Source organism: Petaurus breviceps, unplaced genomic scaffold (genome assembly GCF_028583685.1).
Source record: "Petaurus breviceps papuanus isolate PSGF00001 unplaced genomic scaffold, PetGlider_PUasm1.0 126, whole genome shotgun sequence".
NCBI lineage: Eukaryota > Metazoa > Chordata > Mammalia > Diprotodontia > Petauridae > Petaurus > Petaurus breviceps.
This window is the reverse complement of record NW_027185655.1, coordinates 35,602,325-35,619,720: the sequence shown is the minus strand read 5'-3', so window position 1 is coordinate 35,619,720 and position 17,396 is coordinate 35,602,325. Positions and strand designations below refer to the sequence as shown.

At 37.0% G+C, this 17,396-nt stretch overlaps 1 pseudogene; it reads right to left on the bottom strand.

The window, feature by feature from the left end:
* The window catches only part of LOC138166521 (nucleosome assembly protein 1-like 1 pseudogene), a 40,446-nt pseudogene that overhangs the window by 21,422 nt on the left and 1,628 nt on the right, over positions 1–17,396 (bottom strand).

Below are 17,396 nucleotides of genomic sequence, written 5' to 3'. Positions count from 1 at the left end.
AGAGAGAGAGAGAGAGAGAGAGAGAGAGAGAGAGAGAGAGAGAGAGAATAATCTAATGTATCATAGATTTTGGGAGAACAGATTTCAAAGAATTCAAAAGGAAGATAGATCCCATAGTGTATAGAGAAATTCTGCAGAGAAAGTCACCCCAGGAGGTATGGGCAGCTCTCAAGAATGAAATTTTGAAGACACAAAGAGAAACTATTCTGAACAAGGAGGAAAATGGGAGTTGTCTAAAGGGACTAATGTAGATTAATGGAGAACTCACCAACAAACCCAGATTTTTAAAAGACATTTACAGAAGATGGAAGTATGGGAAAATAATGGAGGATAAAAATAAAGATATAATTAATCTGTAGAAGATTAATTGAGGTTTAAAGATTAGATTTGACTGAGACTGATGAAGAAGACCAAATTAGAGTAACCAAAAAAGATGGACTTTTAACAAAGGTTATACTGGGAAAAAGGTCAGGGACTAACAAAGGACAGCTACTTGAGGTGTATGAGATGTTAGCTGTGTTCAATTGTTATTTTACTCCTCTTTTCTCTGACAAGGAAAATTATTTTTGTCTTGAAAAGGACTAGACAAAAATGGTGAATTGGAACTGATTTTCAAGGTAAGTGAGAGGAACCTAACTGCTCTTAATAAGTTCAGGTTGAACTACATTCTAAGGCAAATATGATTGCTAAGTTAGTGGTCCTTGAAAGACTTCTGGGAATAGGAGATTTTTTTTCAATTGAAGGATTAGAGAAAGGTAGATGTCTTTATTTAAAAAAAAAATAGGAATGATGATGGATTGATCCTATGAACTTTAGCCTGATTTAAAAATTCTAGAACATACAATTAAAGACATGGTTAACATATATGTAGAAAAGGAAGTAGTAATCACAAAGACCAGCATGACTTCATCAATAATAGATGATACTTCTTTTTGTTTATCTTTTTTGTTAGCATTTTTCATTCTGAATTTAAGAAATAAAATAAGCATTTCCATAACAAAGTGGAGCATAAAAACACAAGATTGCACCTGAAACTGCAAATTCATTGTGTACAACTTGCTCTTCCTTTCAAATATATAACAAAGTTGTCATGTAACATTTTTTCCTCCCTCCCCCTTCCCCACCTTAAAGATGGCTACCATTAGACACAAGTGTGTATGTGTTCTTTCTCTGGATGCAAACAGCATCTTCCTTTATAGCATTTTTGCACTTACTTTGGGTATTTGTAATAGAACAACTTGGTTGCTCAAAGTTTTCTTAAAAAATTACTGGTGCTACTGTATACAATGTTATATTGATTCTGCTTATTTTGCTCTTCATTATTTTATGCAGGTCTCTCTGTGCTTTTCTAAAATAATTGAATTCATTATTTCTTATAGCAAAGTAATATTTCATCACGAATATATATATGTGTGTGTGTATATGTGTATATATCCATATATATGTATGTATATATATAATTTCTTTAGCCATTTCCTGGTTGATAGGCATCTCTACATTTTCCAGTTCTTTGATACCACAAAGAGAGCTCCTATATATATTTTAGAATATAGATTCTTTTCCTTTTTTCCTAATCATCTTGGGAAATTGACCTTATAATGATATTGCTGAGTGAAAGGGTAAATAAATAGTTTAATAACTCTTTAAGCATAATTCCAAATCTCTACAAAATAGTTGGATCAGCTCACAGATCCACCAATAATGAATTGAGGTCCAAATTTTCCCACGTATCCTCCAACATTTTTCATTTTGCCCTCCTAGCATTTTAATCAATCTAATAGGTGTAAAATATCTCAGGGTTGTTTTAATTTGCATTTCTCTAATCTATAATGGCTTAGAGCAGTTTTTTTTCAGAAGATTGTAATTTATTTTGATTTCTTCATTAGAAAAATGCATGTTCTTATCCTTTGACCGCTTAACATTTGAGGAATGACTTGTATTCTTATAGATTTGACATAATTCTTTATACATTTGAGATATGAGACCTTTATCTGAGAAAATGCCTATAACATTTTTTCAATTTTCTGCTTTCCTTTTGATCTCAGCTACATTTGTTTTATTTTTACAAAGACTTTTTAATTTAATATAATCAAAATGATCCATTTTATACCTTACACAGCTTTCTATTTCTTGTTTCTTCATAAATTGTTCACCTATCCATAAGTCTAATAGGTGATAATTTCCATGTTCTTCAAATTTTCTTGTAATATCTCCCTTTATACCTAGGTCATGTATTCATTTTGACCTTTTCTTGGTAAATGGTGTATGATGTTAGTCTATGCCCAATTTCTGCCAGACTACTTTCCAGTTTTCCCAACAATATTTTTTTTAACAAATAATGAATTCTTATATCAAAATCTCAAATCTTTACACTTCTCGAACACTTTGCTGCTGCAAATTGTATGTCTACTCTGATCAGCATTCTTATATATCACCAATAGGACCTTGCAGCAAGAGACAGTTAGAGATACCTCATTTAAAATAACTCTGGACAGTATAAAATACCTGAGAATACACCTGCCAAAACAAACTCAGGGGCTATATGAATGAAATAATAAATAAATATATATATATATATATATATAAAATATATAAATATAAATAAATAAACTTTGTATACAAATAAACTCAAATTTAAATAAATGAAGAAATATTAATTGTTCATGGGTAGGCAGGTCCAATGTAATAAAGATGACAATTTTACCAAAATTAATCTACATATTCAATGTCTTCCCAATTTAAATACTAAAAAAATTCATTGATTTAGGAAAATAATAACAAAATTCATTTGGAAGAACAAAATGACAAGGATATCAAAGGAAGTTAATGGGGGAAAATGTAAAGGAAGAAGGGTTAACAGTACCAGATCTTAAACTAAGGCAGTAATTATCAAAACTATCTGGTACTGGTTAAGAAATAGAAAGATGTTCTACTCTTTCTCTATTTTATTGATAAAAGCAATTAGAGATATACATTTCCTTCTAATGACTGCTTTTATTATATTCCAAAGGTTTTGATATGTTGTCTCATCATTGTCATTTTCTTTAATGAAATTACTGATTGTTTCTATGATTTTCTTTAACCCACTCATTCTTTTTAAGATTAGGTTATTTAATATCCAATTAGTTTTTTTTCCAATGTTTACATGGTCTTTTATTAAATGTATTTTTTATTGAATTATGGTCTGTGAAGGAAGCATCTAATATTTCTGCTTTTCTGCTTATAGCTACAAAGTTTTTATGCCCTACTATGTAGCTAATCTTTATAAAGGTACCCTGTGCCACTAAGAGAAAAAGTGTATTGTTTTCTATTCCCATTCAATTGTCTCCAGATATCTATAATATCTAGCTTATCTAAAATTCTATTAATTTCCTTAACTTTTCTTATTAATTTTTTATTAGATTTATCTAGTTCTGAGAGGGGAAAACTAAATTTCCTCACTATTATAGTACTACTATCTATTTCCATCTGTAATTCATTTAACTTTTCTTTTAAATTTTTAAATGCTATAGTATTTGATACACATAGGTTTTGCTTCATTATCTATGGTACCTTTTATTATAATGTAGTTTTCTTGTTTATCATTTTTAGCCAAATCTATTTAATTTTAACTTTGTCTAGGATCATCATTGCTACCCCTGTTTTTTTTCTCTTTTTTTTTTGCATCAGCTGAGGCATAACTAATTCTACTCCAGCCTTTAATTTCACTCTGTGTGTATCTCTCATTTTAAAATGTATTTCTTGTAAGTAGCATATTGTTAGATTCTGATTTTTAAGCCATTCTGCTGTTTCCATTTTATGGGTGAGTTCATCCCGTTCACATTCAAAGTTATAATTACTATTTGTGTATTTCTCTCTATCCTGTTTTTCCTCATTGTTATCCTTCTCAGGCTCTCTTTTTACCTTATCCTTCCTTTAGTTTACTTCTAATCACTACCTCCCTAATCTATACACTTTTAAAGAATCCCTTCCCCAATTGAAAAATGGTCAAAGGATATGAACAGGCAGTTTTCAGAGGAAGAAATTAAAGATATCTATAGGCATATGATAAAACGCTCTAAATCACTGATTAGAGAAATTCAAATCAAAGCAACTCTGAGGTATCACATCTCACCAGTCAGATTGGCTAAGATGACAAAACTGGAAAATGACAAATGCTGGAGAAGATGTGGACAAATTGGAACACTAATGCATTGCTGGTGGAGTTGTGAACTGATCCAACCATTCTGGAGAGCAATCTGGAATTATGCCCAAAGGCCTATAAATAATTCCATACCCTTTGGCCCAGCAATACCACCTCTAGGGTTGTATCCCAAAGATATCATAGAAGTGGGAGGAAGACCCATATGTACAAAAATATTTATAGCAGCTCTTTTTGTGGTGGCAAAGAATTGGAAATTAAGGGGGTGCCCATCACTTGGGGAATGGCTGCACAAGTTGTGGTATATGAATGTAATGGAATACTATTGTGCTATAAGAAACGAGGAGCAGGTGGACTTCATATTTACCTGGAGAGGCTTATATGAACTGATGCTGAGTGAGAAGAGTAGAGCCAGGAGAAATTTGTACACAATTATAGACAATTACGTATGTGTGATGACCAGCTTTGATAGACTGGAGTCTTCTCAGCAGTTCAGGATTATGAGTCAACCCCAAAAGTCTCATGATGGTGAGTGATGTCTACATTCAGAGAAAGAACTGAGTTTGAATATAAATTGAAGCAAACTACCTGCTCTTTTTGTTGTTTGGTTTTGTTTCCTCTTTCCCATTGTTCATTCCATCTGATACAATCCTTCTTTATAACCTGACTAATGTCTAATGTGAAAGTATTTGCAGATCCTGTACTTGATTGTATGCCACCATGGCGGGGGGGGGGGGAGAGAAGAAAATTTGAAACTCAAGGAATTGTGGAACTGAATCATGTAAACTAAAATTAAACAAATTAATAAAGACCAAAAATTTAAAAAAAAGAATTTCTTCCCTCCCCCAACCCTCATTTCTTATTCTACCCACTCCTCTAAGAGTCCCTCCCTTTTCCCTCCCCCATTCCAAATCTTAATTTTCACTCCTTTCTAAAAACCTCCTCTATTATCCTGTCCCTTCACACTCTTATTTCTTTATAAATTTAGAAGACTTTTATACCCTTCTTATTGTATATACTGCTCTCTCATTACCCCAGATCTGATGAGAGTAAAATTCCACCACTACCAACCCCGCAACCCCCACCTGTTTCCTCTGTATGAGTTCTTCCTCTCACACTCCACTTTTATGAGATAATTGCTCCTTTTCCCCCTTTTCTATCCAATTTTGTTTTTTTTTAGAATCACCTCATCATACTCAGCTCTGCCCCAATCTTTCTTTCAAACTACTCAAATACTGATGACAGTCTTAAGAATATTGACAACATTTTCACATGTAAGAAGTAAACAGTTTGACTTTATTGAATCCCTTGTAATTGGTCTTTGATGTCTACCTTATATTTCTCCTGGATCTTATATGTCGAATTTTCCACTAGTCTTTTTCTGACAAATACATGAAAGTCTGTCAGTTCATTCAATATCCTTTTTTTTCCCTTCAGGATTACATTTAACTTTGTTGGGTTGTTATTTTTGGCTGCAACTATTTTGGCTGCAACCAGCTCTTTTACTCTTCAAAATATAGTGTTCCAAGACCTGCAGTTTTGTTTTGTTGCTTTTTGGAAGGGAGAAAGCATGGCAATTTGGTTTAAGTGACTTGCCCAAGGTCACTTGGTTAGTAGTGTCTGAGGCCAGACTTGAACTCAGGTCCTCCTGACTCCAAGGTTGGTGCTCTATTCACTGGGCAACCTAGCCATCCTGACCTGCATTCCTATAGTGTAGCAGCTACTAAGTCTTGTGAAACCCTGGCTGTATCTTTGCAGTATTTAAATTACTTTTTCTTGTTACTTGCAATAATTTCTCCTCAACATGGAAGTTTTGAAACTTGGCTATGATATTCATGTAATTTTTCATCCTGGGACCTCTTTCAGGTAGTGATTGGTGAAGTTTTTCTATTCCTACTTTACCTTCTTATTCTAGAACTTCAGTGGAATTCTCTTTATTTCTTGTAATATTGTATCAAAATTCTTTTTTTAATCACAATTTTCAGGTTGTCCAATAATGCTTATATTTTCTCTTCTCCATCTGCTTTCCAGATCAGTTGCTTTTCTAATCAAATGTTTCAGATTCTGTTCTAGTTTTTCATTCTTTTGATTTTGTCTGATTATTTCTTGGTGTCTTATAATGTCATTCACTTCACCTTGCTCAGTTTTAGTTTTTAAGGAGTTCTTTTCTTCCTTAAGATTCTAGATCTCTTTTTTCCAGTTATTTGATTTTCTTTTCATGCCTTTTTTGCTATTTATTTATTATTTAATTTTTCTCCAGTTACATGTAAAAGCAATTTTTAACATTTCTTTTTAAAACTTTGATTTCCAAATTCTCTCCCTTCCTTCCCCCTTATCCCTCCCCCCAAGGAGAAGGCAAGAAATTCCATATAGGTTATACATGTGTAGTCATGCAAAACATATCCATATTAAGATGTTGTGAAAGAAAACATAGACTAAATAAACTCAAGGAAAATAAAGAAAGTTAAAAAAAAAGGTATAGTTCATTTTGTATTCAGATACCATCAGCTCTTCCTCTGGGGATAGATTGCATTTTTCAACCTAAGTCCTTCAGAGTTGTCATGGATCATTATACTGCTGAGAATGGCTAAGTCATTCACATCTGATCATCTTACAACATTGCTGTTACTTTGCACCCAACATATTTCACTTTGCATCAGCCCATGCAAGTCTTTCCAGGTTTTTCTGAGAGCATCCTGCCTATCATTTCTTAAAGTACAACAATATTCTATCATAATTACACACCACAACTTGTTCAATCATTTTCCAATTGATGGACATCCCCTCAATTTCTAATTCTTTACTCTCAGAAGAGAGCTGGTATAAATATTTTTATGCATATAGGTCTTTTCCCTTTTTGATTTTTTATCTCTTTGGGGATACAAACCTAGTAGTAGTATTGCTAGCTTAAAGAATTGTATAGTTTTATAGTCCTTTATGGTTTAAAGCCCTCTGAGCATAATTCCAAATTGCTCTATAGAATCGCTGAATTAATTCACAATTCCAAAAACAGTACACTAATGTCCTATTTTTCTCACATCCCCTCTGACATTTGTCATTTACCTTTTCTTTCTTATTAATCAATCTAATAGGCATGAGGTAATACCTCAGAATTATTTTAATTTGCATTTCTCCAATCAATAATAAGTTAGAAAATTTTTTCATACGGCTATAGATAGCTTTAATTACTTCATCTGAAAACTGATTGCATATTTTGATCATTTATCAATTGGGGAATGGCTCTTATTTTTACAAATTTGACATAGTTCTCTATATGTTAGAGAAATGAGGTCTTTATCAGACAAACTTGCTTCAACTTTTTTTCAATTTTTTTAGCGACTATTGCTAACTATATTTCCCTCCATCCTATTCCCCATAGACTCATTTATTCTATTCTCTCTCCTTTTACCCTGTCCCTCCTCAAAAATGTTTTGATTCTGACTGCCCTCCCTTCTATTACCACCTCCATTGCCTTCCCCTTATACTTTCCTATAGGGTAATATAGATTTTTATATCCCATTCCCATTGTATCTTATTCCCTCTTTGAGTCAGTTCTGTTGAGATTAAGAGTAACTCACCCACCTTCACCTCCATTGTAAAAGCTTTTTCTTGTCTCTTTTATGTAAAATCATTTACCCAATTCTACCTCTCCCTTTCTCTTTCTCCCAGTACATTCCTTTCTCACACCTTACTTTTATTTTTTAGATATTATCCCTTCATATTCAACTCATAACTGCATCCTCTGTCTCTATATATTCCTTCAAACTTCCCTAATAATGAAAAAGTTCTTATGAGTTACAAATATCATCTTCCCATGTGTAACGGGAATGTAAATTTTAAAGATCTTCCCTGCCCCTAGGCTAAAGTGCACCTGGAACCTGGGGTGGGAGGCTTGTTTTTCAGTAGATACTTTTTGATTGGCCAGTGGGTCAATAAGGTTGTTACATTCTCTGAGCCAGGAGAAGGCTATATAAGCCCTGAAGTGCAGCTTTGTTTTGGGGCTCACTTTGAGAAGTGTTCTGTGATTTGATCTGGATTCTGGGAAGCCGTTGTTGAGAGCCACCCCTCAGCTCTGGAAAACCCAAATGTTGAAACCCAGATGTTGATTTGATCCAAGAACCTGTGCTGGCAGCGACCCTGGGGACTCTTGGGGTGCTTGCTGCTACACCATGTAGGAATGTAAACAGTTTTCATGCTTTCTTGGTTTACTTGGGTTGTTCTTTTTTTTTTCTAATTTTTGCTCATTCTCTCTTATTTGATTTTTAAAGTCCTTTTCACATTCTTCCAAGATCTTTTTTGATGTTGCTCTTTGGGTTGGAAGTGGATTTTTTTTAACTTTAGTAACCTCCTCTGAATATGAACCAAAGTCTTCTCTATCCCCATAGTAGCTGTCTATGATTGGGTTCTTTCTCCTTTGCTTACTCATTTTTGTCCTTTTATTAGCAGCTTATTATAATTAGCTCTTGTCCCTGGGACTGTGGGGAGTGGTACTTCAGGACTCAGGTCCTTTTTTTTAATTTTTTGACAAGGCAGTCAGGGTTAAGTGACTTCCCCAAAGTCACACAGCTAGTAAGTGTCAAGTGTCTGATGCCAGATTTGAATTCAGGACCTCCTGACTCCAGGGTGGGTGATCTATCTACTATGCCATCTAGCTACCCCCTCAGGTCTTTCTTACTGTTATTTTCTGAGCTTTGACCTGGGTCCAACTTCAGCCCTCCTCTCCCACTCCAAGTGGTTGTAAGTTGCAGAGGCAAATTTATGTTTCATGTAAGGAAAACTTCCTAAAATTAGAACTATTTTAAAATGGAATGAGATGCCTTTGGATATGGTGGATTCCCCTTACAGGAGGTCTTCCAACAAAGAATAATTGACTTCTTCCCTTCTGCCATGAGGGTTCTCTTCTCCTATTGGTGAGTTCCTTCTGAAGTTCTTTAGGGGCCTAGATTGTTCATTCTTCATTCCTCTCCCAGAGGTGCTTCTGACTCTCAGGACTTTGATATCTGCCCCACTCCCCTTTTCAGCTTATTTTTGTTTATTGTTTTATTCTTTAAGTATGTTACAGCTCCTTGAGGACAGGGATTGTCTTTCTAGTTGTTTGCATTTTTGTCTCCAGTGGTTAGCAATGTTTGGTAGACAGTAAATGTTTAATTAATGCTTGTTGCTTTGTCTTCTCATTGGATAAGTTGTAGAGGGGGGGTTCCTGATCGGGAATATTTGAGTTAGATGGCCTCTGAAATGTCTTCCAAACCTATAGTTGTACAATTGTATGATTCTGTGATTACACAGTTCTCTAAATACACTACCTACTCCCATAATCAATATGTACAATCCCAGTATTGCCAGTCTAGCCATAACATTCATTTCTTTGAGAGTCAATTTGAGTTGTTTCAAGTTGGTACCAACAAAATGCATTCTGTTCTAAGACTTAGACTTAAATAGCCTTTCAATTATCCTCAGTAAAGGCAACTTGAATTACTTTTTAATTCCAGCCAGTGTGTATTTTTGCTGTGGTGATTGTTGCTATTGTTTTATAAAAATATATGTAATCCTTTCCATTAGAGTAGTTAGGATTCAGCTTGGTGGCACAACCTATAATTCCTACTGCCCCCAGGATCTGAGGCTGGTGGATCTCTTGAGCTCACAAGTTCTGAGCTTCAGTCAACTAAGCCAATGGGGTATCTGCCCTAAGTCCAGCGTTATTAGGGTAAGCCCCCCAGGAGTCAAGGGCCATCAATCTGCCTAAGAAGTAACAAACTGGCACAGGCCAGTAATGGAGGAGGTCAAAGTCCCCTTGCCCAACAGTAATAGAATCAGGTCCATTAGTGTCCACTTCACTTTCAGCCTGGGAAACCTAGTCTCAAGACAAAAAGAAAAAATTAATAAAGCTAAGAGTACTGCCAATTAACTTCTCCTTTAGGTGATGAAATCCATGTTAGATACATCACAATATTTTTTATGCCACCTTCCTCATCCATGTGGGTTTCATTTAAGAGTTCACTTTAAACAAGTTGATGAAACTAAATAAATTTTTCTTCCCCTTTGAATAACATTGTACCAACTCTTTAAATTCAGGAGCATAAATGCAGTTGTCACAGGTGTTAGGTTTGGTGACATTCATAGGGAAACATTTTACAGCAGTAGAAAGGTCAGTGGATTTGAAAGTAAGAAGATATAGATCATATAGATTCTAAGAGGGAAGAGACTTTATAAGCCATTAAGTACAACTCCCTCATTTTTCATATAAGGAAAATGAGGCATAGAGAGTCAAGAAATTTGGCTTTCTCACTGCTCCAAATCCATCCTACATGCTGCTACTAAAGTAATTTTCTATAAAAGATGATGCCTCTCAAAGGAATTCTATTCCCATAGATTCTAGTTCCATCTGTGTCACTTATTAGCTATGACCTTGGACAAATTACTTATTTTAGATTCAGTTACCTTAACTTAAATGGGGATAAATATGCTACCTACTTCCTAAGTGAAGAATGAATATGCTTTTTTAATATATTATTTTTTCCAATTAAATGTAAAAAAATTAACATTTGTTTATTTTTAAGATTGAGTTTCAAATTCTCTTCCTCTCTTTCTTCCCCCCAATTGAGAAGGTAAGCAATTTGACATAGGTTATACATGTGCAGTCATGTAAAACATATTTCCATATCAGTAGTGTTGTAAAAGAAAACACAGACAAAAAAAAAGAATAAAAGAAGCTTTAAAAAAAGTGCTTCAATCTGCACTCAGACTCCATCAGATCTTTCTCTGGAGGTGAATAGCATTTTTCATCATGAATCCTTCAGAATTATCTTGGATCGTTGTAATACTAATAAGAACAGCTAAGCCATTCAGTCAATCATTTCACAATATTTCTATTACTATGCACAACGTTCTCCTGTTTCTGTTCACTTCACTTCATCAGTTCATGTAAGTCTTTCCAAGTTTTTCTGAGAGCATCCTGCTCATCATGTCTTATAGCACAGTACTATTTCATCACAATCATATACCACAGCTTGTTCATCAGTTTCCCAATTGATGGGCATCCCCTCAATTTCCAATTCTTTTCTACTATGAAAAGCTATTATACATATTTTTGTATGTATAGGTCCTTTTCATTTTTTTAGAGAATCTATTTGACCTAGTAGTGATATTTCTGGGTCAAAGGATATGAAATTTTATAGCCCTTTGAGCATAATTTTAAATTAATATACTTTTAAACACTAAGTTAATATGAGCTAATATTTTAGCTCTGTCCAGTTTCTGCTAAAGATAAGAAGGAAAGCATATGTTTTCTGTCTATAAAATTATCTGCATATCTCCCTCACCGAAAGATAGAGATATATACAATAATGTGTTATCTATATAATTAGATTTTTTTTTAAGTTAATTAGTGTGGGCACATCCTTCTGTGACTCCTAGCTCTACTATCTGCTGTCCATTTCACCTTAAGAAAGTCACATAAACTTCTCTGGAACCTGTTTTCTCATAAGGAGTTGGACTAGGTGACCACTAAATTCCTTTCGAATTCTAAATCCTATAATCCTACAAATCCTTCAGTGCCTCAATAGGCAGTCTCTAAGAGTTACTTTAGAAAGAGAATGAAAAGGAGAAGAGAGGAGAAAAGATAAGAAAAGAAAAATTAAATAGCCTGGTGTCAGTCATAAGCTCCTTTCAACTTAGCTAGGGTAGGGTGGTCTTCTAGAGACAGACAGTAAATCTACCCCAAGTCTATTCAAACAGAGGTTAGGTCATGTTGATAGAACCTTAGAGAAGTCAGGATCATCCCCAAACCACAAATAAGTATCAGAATAGACCTTCCTTCTCTTTCTTTCCTCCCTTCCTTCTTTCCTCCTTTCTTTCCTTCTCTCCCTTTTTCCTTCCTCCCTTTCTTTTCTTCCTCCTTTCCTTCCATCCCTCCCTTCTCCTTTTCTTTCCTTCCTTCCTTCTGTCATCCTTACCTTCCTTCTTTTCTTCCTTTATTCCTCCCTTCCATTTCAAGAGGAAGTTCTTGTAGATTGAGTAGCTTTAAAAACAACTTGTAATCAGAAAGATTCAAACTTTTGTATTAAGTTTATACTTTGAGAAGGATCCCTTGTAATCTATCAACTGGCAATTTTTCAAAGGCATAGACACCTGGTCGAATATAATTTTTCATAGGATGTGTTCAATGTTGATTTTGCAAAATCTGACTTTCTGTATTTTTTAAAGGTATGTTAAGAACAAAAATGTTCAATGCAGTGTGTGTGTGTGTGTGTGTGTGTTCTCATAAGTGTGGCTGCTAAAGAACTGGAAGGGGGTGCTGAAAGTAAAACAATATTTATAGCTGAAGAAATTTGGCTTCACATAACGGTAATTATAAACAAGATATTTTCCCTAATAAAATCACTGCAAAACGAAAATCTGGAAAAACTAACCTAAGTGCTTCCCTATGGCGTCTTTTTTTATTTCATTACATACGTTCTCGTGTTGCGGGGTGGGGAGATTGAGTAACAGAAGAGAGAGACATAAACAGAGAGAGACTCAGAGAGATACAGAGTGGGGGGGGGAGAGAGAGAGAGAGAGAGAGAGAGAGAAAGCAGTTGTCTCTGCGAAGGGGGTTGGTTTTCTTTAGAAACTGGAATGTGTCCAGGCTTGATTTTTATTTTCAATTCACATTTCAGATCCAACTCCCCAAAGTCTTTGATCTTTCTCCCTGTCTCCTTACCCGGAAGAGAACCCTTTGCCTTCTCAGCTGGGAGCTGGGAGCACACGTGGAAAGCTTGGCTCGGCTCCATATTCTTGCCAAATTTAGTCACACAAAGGGGCCAGAGAGGGAAAAAAGAAAGGATGAAAGAGCCAGCCGCCCAGACTTCAAAGGGAGCAGCCGCCCCACCCCGGTCGTCTCCAAACACCGCCCTCTGCCTATATAAGGAACCGCTCTCAGAGGAGGGCGTTCCTCTCTTAAATCAGAGCCTGGGCCCTCCGCGCGTACACGCGCAGCCCACAGGGGAGAAGAAAAAAAGGGGGGGGAGGGAGGGAAGAGAGTGGGAGGGGAGCGCGCGCCCCCTCGGATCTGAGACTTGCAGGGGCTGAGCCCCAGTCCCAGGAGAAAACCAGTAGGGAACTTTTTGGGACGGTGGGAGGGAGTCGGAAAGAAGAGGGATTTAGCAACCCGGTCCTCTGGGTCCCCAAATTTTTCAGTGTCTTGTTTCACTGCCATTATTGAGGTTTCATCTCCTGACCCGACAACCTGGAGATGATTTAAGAAATTTTTTCTTTCGTTTTCCAAAATACCATCTACCGTTTCCCCGGGGACCGGTTTGAAACAAGGTTTGTGGGCAGGACAGGTAGAGTGCATATCCAAAAGCAGGCTGGACTTCCTTCTTATTCTAAGATTCCTTTCTAGACTCTCCTGGCCCCCATGCCCTCCATCCTTCAGCCCCTCTTTATTCTTGGCCAATGATTGACAACGTTTTATTTCTTGGATTCGGACAGGGCTCGCGTGATGAGCTCACCCGGTCCAGAATGACTGCAGGGACGCATTTTAATTCTGCTAGCTAGATCTTTCGAACCGAGAGGTGTGATAACGCTTCACGTCCCCATCTCGGGACTGCTGGATGTGAAAATCCTTGAGGACCTACCTGCAGGGCTAACACTGGTTTTTTAAGGATTGGTGAGTGGGGCGCATTCCGCGCTCACACGCACACAAGTCCTAGGAATGGGAATGGGGAGGGGAGAAGGTTCTGAGGCTCGATCTCGCTACATAGCAGATTGTTTTCCCAGACAATAAAAAGGATCCAGGGGTTTCACGGAACAGTTAAATCCATCATGAAGCAACATTTGCATGGTCGGATGATGCAGTTTTCTGTCATTCTAATTCAGATATATCGAGTTTTTACTCATAGCTCCCAGAAGTTTTTCATGTCCCCGCGTGGGCTATGTTTGTACATCTTGAGGGCTGGGGGAGGTAGCCTTCTAAACAAAAATGGCCATTCTCTTCATTTCCCTTCTTTCTCAAATCCTCCCTCCCTCATAAACTGAAGGTGCCGACAGCTTTGTTCTGTCTCCAGTCAAATCTGGCGTTGGAGTCAAGGCTTTCTGCGTCTCTCATCCTGCGGTAAATTATTTCGTTTCCCTTTTGCCCTTCCATCTCCCCTCCTTAGGCCACCATCATCTTCCTTTCTGCTCCCACCAAAATCGTAGCTGGGAAAAATTCCAGCCCACATAAACCAAAAAGGGGAAGGGGGATCGACTGAGGTCCGAAGAGGTGGAGAGTTGAATAAAGGAGCACATCGTTTTTCTCCCTTTAATTAAAGTTTATTTTGTGCATTATTATATTGTGCTGTTATTTAGCAGCGAAGTCTGTTTTTATTTTAAAACGATCTTTCTTTCCCCCCCTCCCGTGGTTGAAGGGTACCTAGGTAGCAGGTTAGAACGTATGCACGCCTCGACTTCCCCTCAGAGAGTTTAAGTAATCTCATCCTCACTAAGAAAGCTAGCTCCTGCATGAGCAGGAGGAAGTGTTGTTGGCTCACCCCCATACTAAACCCAAACAAACAAGCTAAAGGAATCAGAGGGAAATACCGCCTCCGCCACCACCCAACCTCTAACAATTGTTTCACGGTCAAAATTCAAATGCATCGAAACGCCCTCTTAAACCCACATCCTGGAGAGGAGAACCTGCAGCATCCAACTTCACCACCAGCTCTCGTCGACAGAAATAAACCCACCCAGTGCTAGATACTGGCGTCCCAGTATCAACTCCTGATTTGTGATCCAAATCTCAGTGATTACATGGGACGCCTGTATGCTAATTGCAGCCCTACACACTAATCGCTAACGCAATTAGTATAGCCCTGTGACAGAAACTTCTCCGCTAGAGCCTTGCAAACAAACCATTAGGGAGAACGGAAATCATCTTCCGGGGTTTGCCTCGCCCCTCCTCTCCCTCCCTCCCTCTGCCCTGGGAAAGACAGAATGCACATTGAAATATCACCTTGTTGCCCACCTTCGTTTTTAGGCCGTCTCTACTGAAGCCGCTTCAAATTGCAATAGCAATAGCAGATCTACAATATCCCCAAACTCTCTTTTTGCCGGTTGGCAAAGTAAAAATAACAAAACATTTTGTAATCCCCAAGGTGCCTGATTATTTTCGTTGGAAAAAAATGTTTCCAAAGACTTAAGATAAAGCACCAAATGGAATATCCTTTCCCTTGACTCTTTAAATTGGTCCTCATTAGGTGGTTTTCCCTCTAATGACTGTTCTTGAAACTCCCATCTTCTCTCAGCCTCCGACCATTTCGACCAAATGAGTAGTGGAGTCCAAACAATTAACAGGAAGGAGAAAATGGGATTCGAATTAGGTTTATCACTTAAAATAGTAAGAGTGATCATTTGACTTCCTCAGTTTCCAGAACACCTCCTCCCCCAATACACACTCGCAGGTAGATATCTTAATTTGGCTACTTAATTCCACTTGCACCCTCTCTACTTTAGCCTATTTATTTCATAAAGAAAGCATTTGGCTACTTTAGTGGGGCTGAATTGTCTGTTTTCTTTTCTTTCTGATCATTATTAACATAATTAATTAGTTTCCCCTGTTTGCTCACATTTCCTTTACACTATCAGACGATATAAACGTTCATGATCCTATCTAAGGTACAAAGATCATACTGCTAATATTTAAGGAAACATAATGCCTCCACATTCCCTTCCCAAAATAAAGAAAAGAAAAGAAAGAAAAATGGTTTTCTCTCCAACTCTTTAGCATTAGTTTACTGATATACTGTAGCAAGATTTTGTTTTTGTTTTTCCTCTAAGGAATAAAATTGTCAGCTGTTCAAAGCGGGTTGAATTTCCTTCACTTCCTTCTCCCCTCTCTGCCACCCCTTTTATCCTTATCCCAAACTCTCCATATATTACTAATAATGTATCTGCTAAGTATGCATTATTCATGAAAAAATAAACCCTTTCAAATGTTTTCATTATTTAAAAGCTGTTTGGTAAAATCTCATGCCTAAAAAAAAGTAATTACCAATAGGTCAAGTTTTCGATAACATACATAGTGCTGTCACGATCCTTGACAGGTGACAGTCAACCGAACAATTAATAGTTTAGTGTTATTTGTGACCCAGGGGAAAGATAAGCAATCTTTGTGCAGTTGTTTTTATATAATATAACCAAATCTCATTTTCAACTCAAGGAAGACACTGACTTGAGATCTTAACTAGACTGTCTACTAGTTGTTATAATTGAGATATTCCTCTAACATATTTAAGATCTGGCAAAAGTAGCAAAATATAATGATTTTCTGAAATTAATTGTACTTTCTAACCTCAATTTCCCCTAAACTTAACAAGAGATAAGCATAAAAATAGTTCCCAAAGCATAGATCTGATACACAGTGCCAGGGAGATGGTGGGAGATTAAGTGACATTTGAGGTTGGATTTTGATTTTTTTTCTCCTTCCTTGCAAGAGTCCCTTTTGAGTGTACAGCAGTGCTGTAGTTCTGATTCCTGCCCTCTCCTCACCTTACTCTGTGCCTGTTCATCTACTGATCTTGCATTCTGACATACACTACTTACTGTCAGCCCATGGGTGCCTTCCTGCGTTCTCCTGTCCTTCTTCCCTTGCTCTATGCATTTAATGCCCACATTCTTTCCTGCACTACTGTATCAGGGCATCCAAAGGACATCTGCCTAAAATGCCTGTGGAATAAAAGTGATGAAAGAGTGATCATTTTAATTATAATTAAGACGTTCAACTTCCCCTTATTAGTCTTTCTGTTTCCTCTCTCCCCAGTTTCCCCCACTTGATCTCCCAAAGCCCGGAAGTTTGTGCTCACTGGTACCCAAATTATAAGTGTTTTTACAGCCCCACATACTAATTGCACATGCATATATGTATGTGGATATATCCAAATGTGAATATATGTATGATATATATACACCCCTACAAATGTGTCTGTGTATATATGTAACAGATGTATGTATACCTGTGGCTCTGTTTTCCTTCCCCGTTTCTTTTCTCCCTTATTAGTTTAAGCAGTGATTTCTGCGCGGTTACATTCCCCCATTTTCTCCTTTCTGCCTATCCCCCCTCCCCCCAATCCCCTTCTTTCAGAGCGTCTATCAATGTGGTGTCAATCAGAGCGGCGGCTTCGCTTTCATCTTCTCTCTCTCCCTTTTCTGAGAGAGAGAGAGAGAGAGAGAGAGAGAGAGAGAGAGAGAGAGAGAGAGAGACAGAGAGAGAGACAGAGACAGAGAGAGAGAGAGAGAGAGA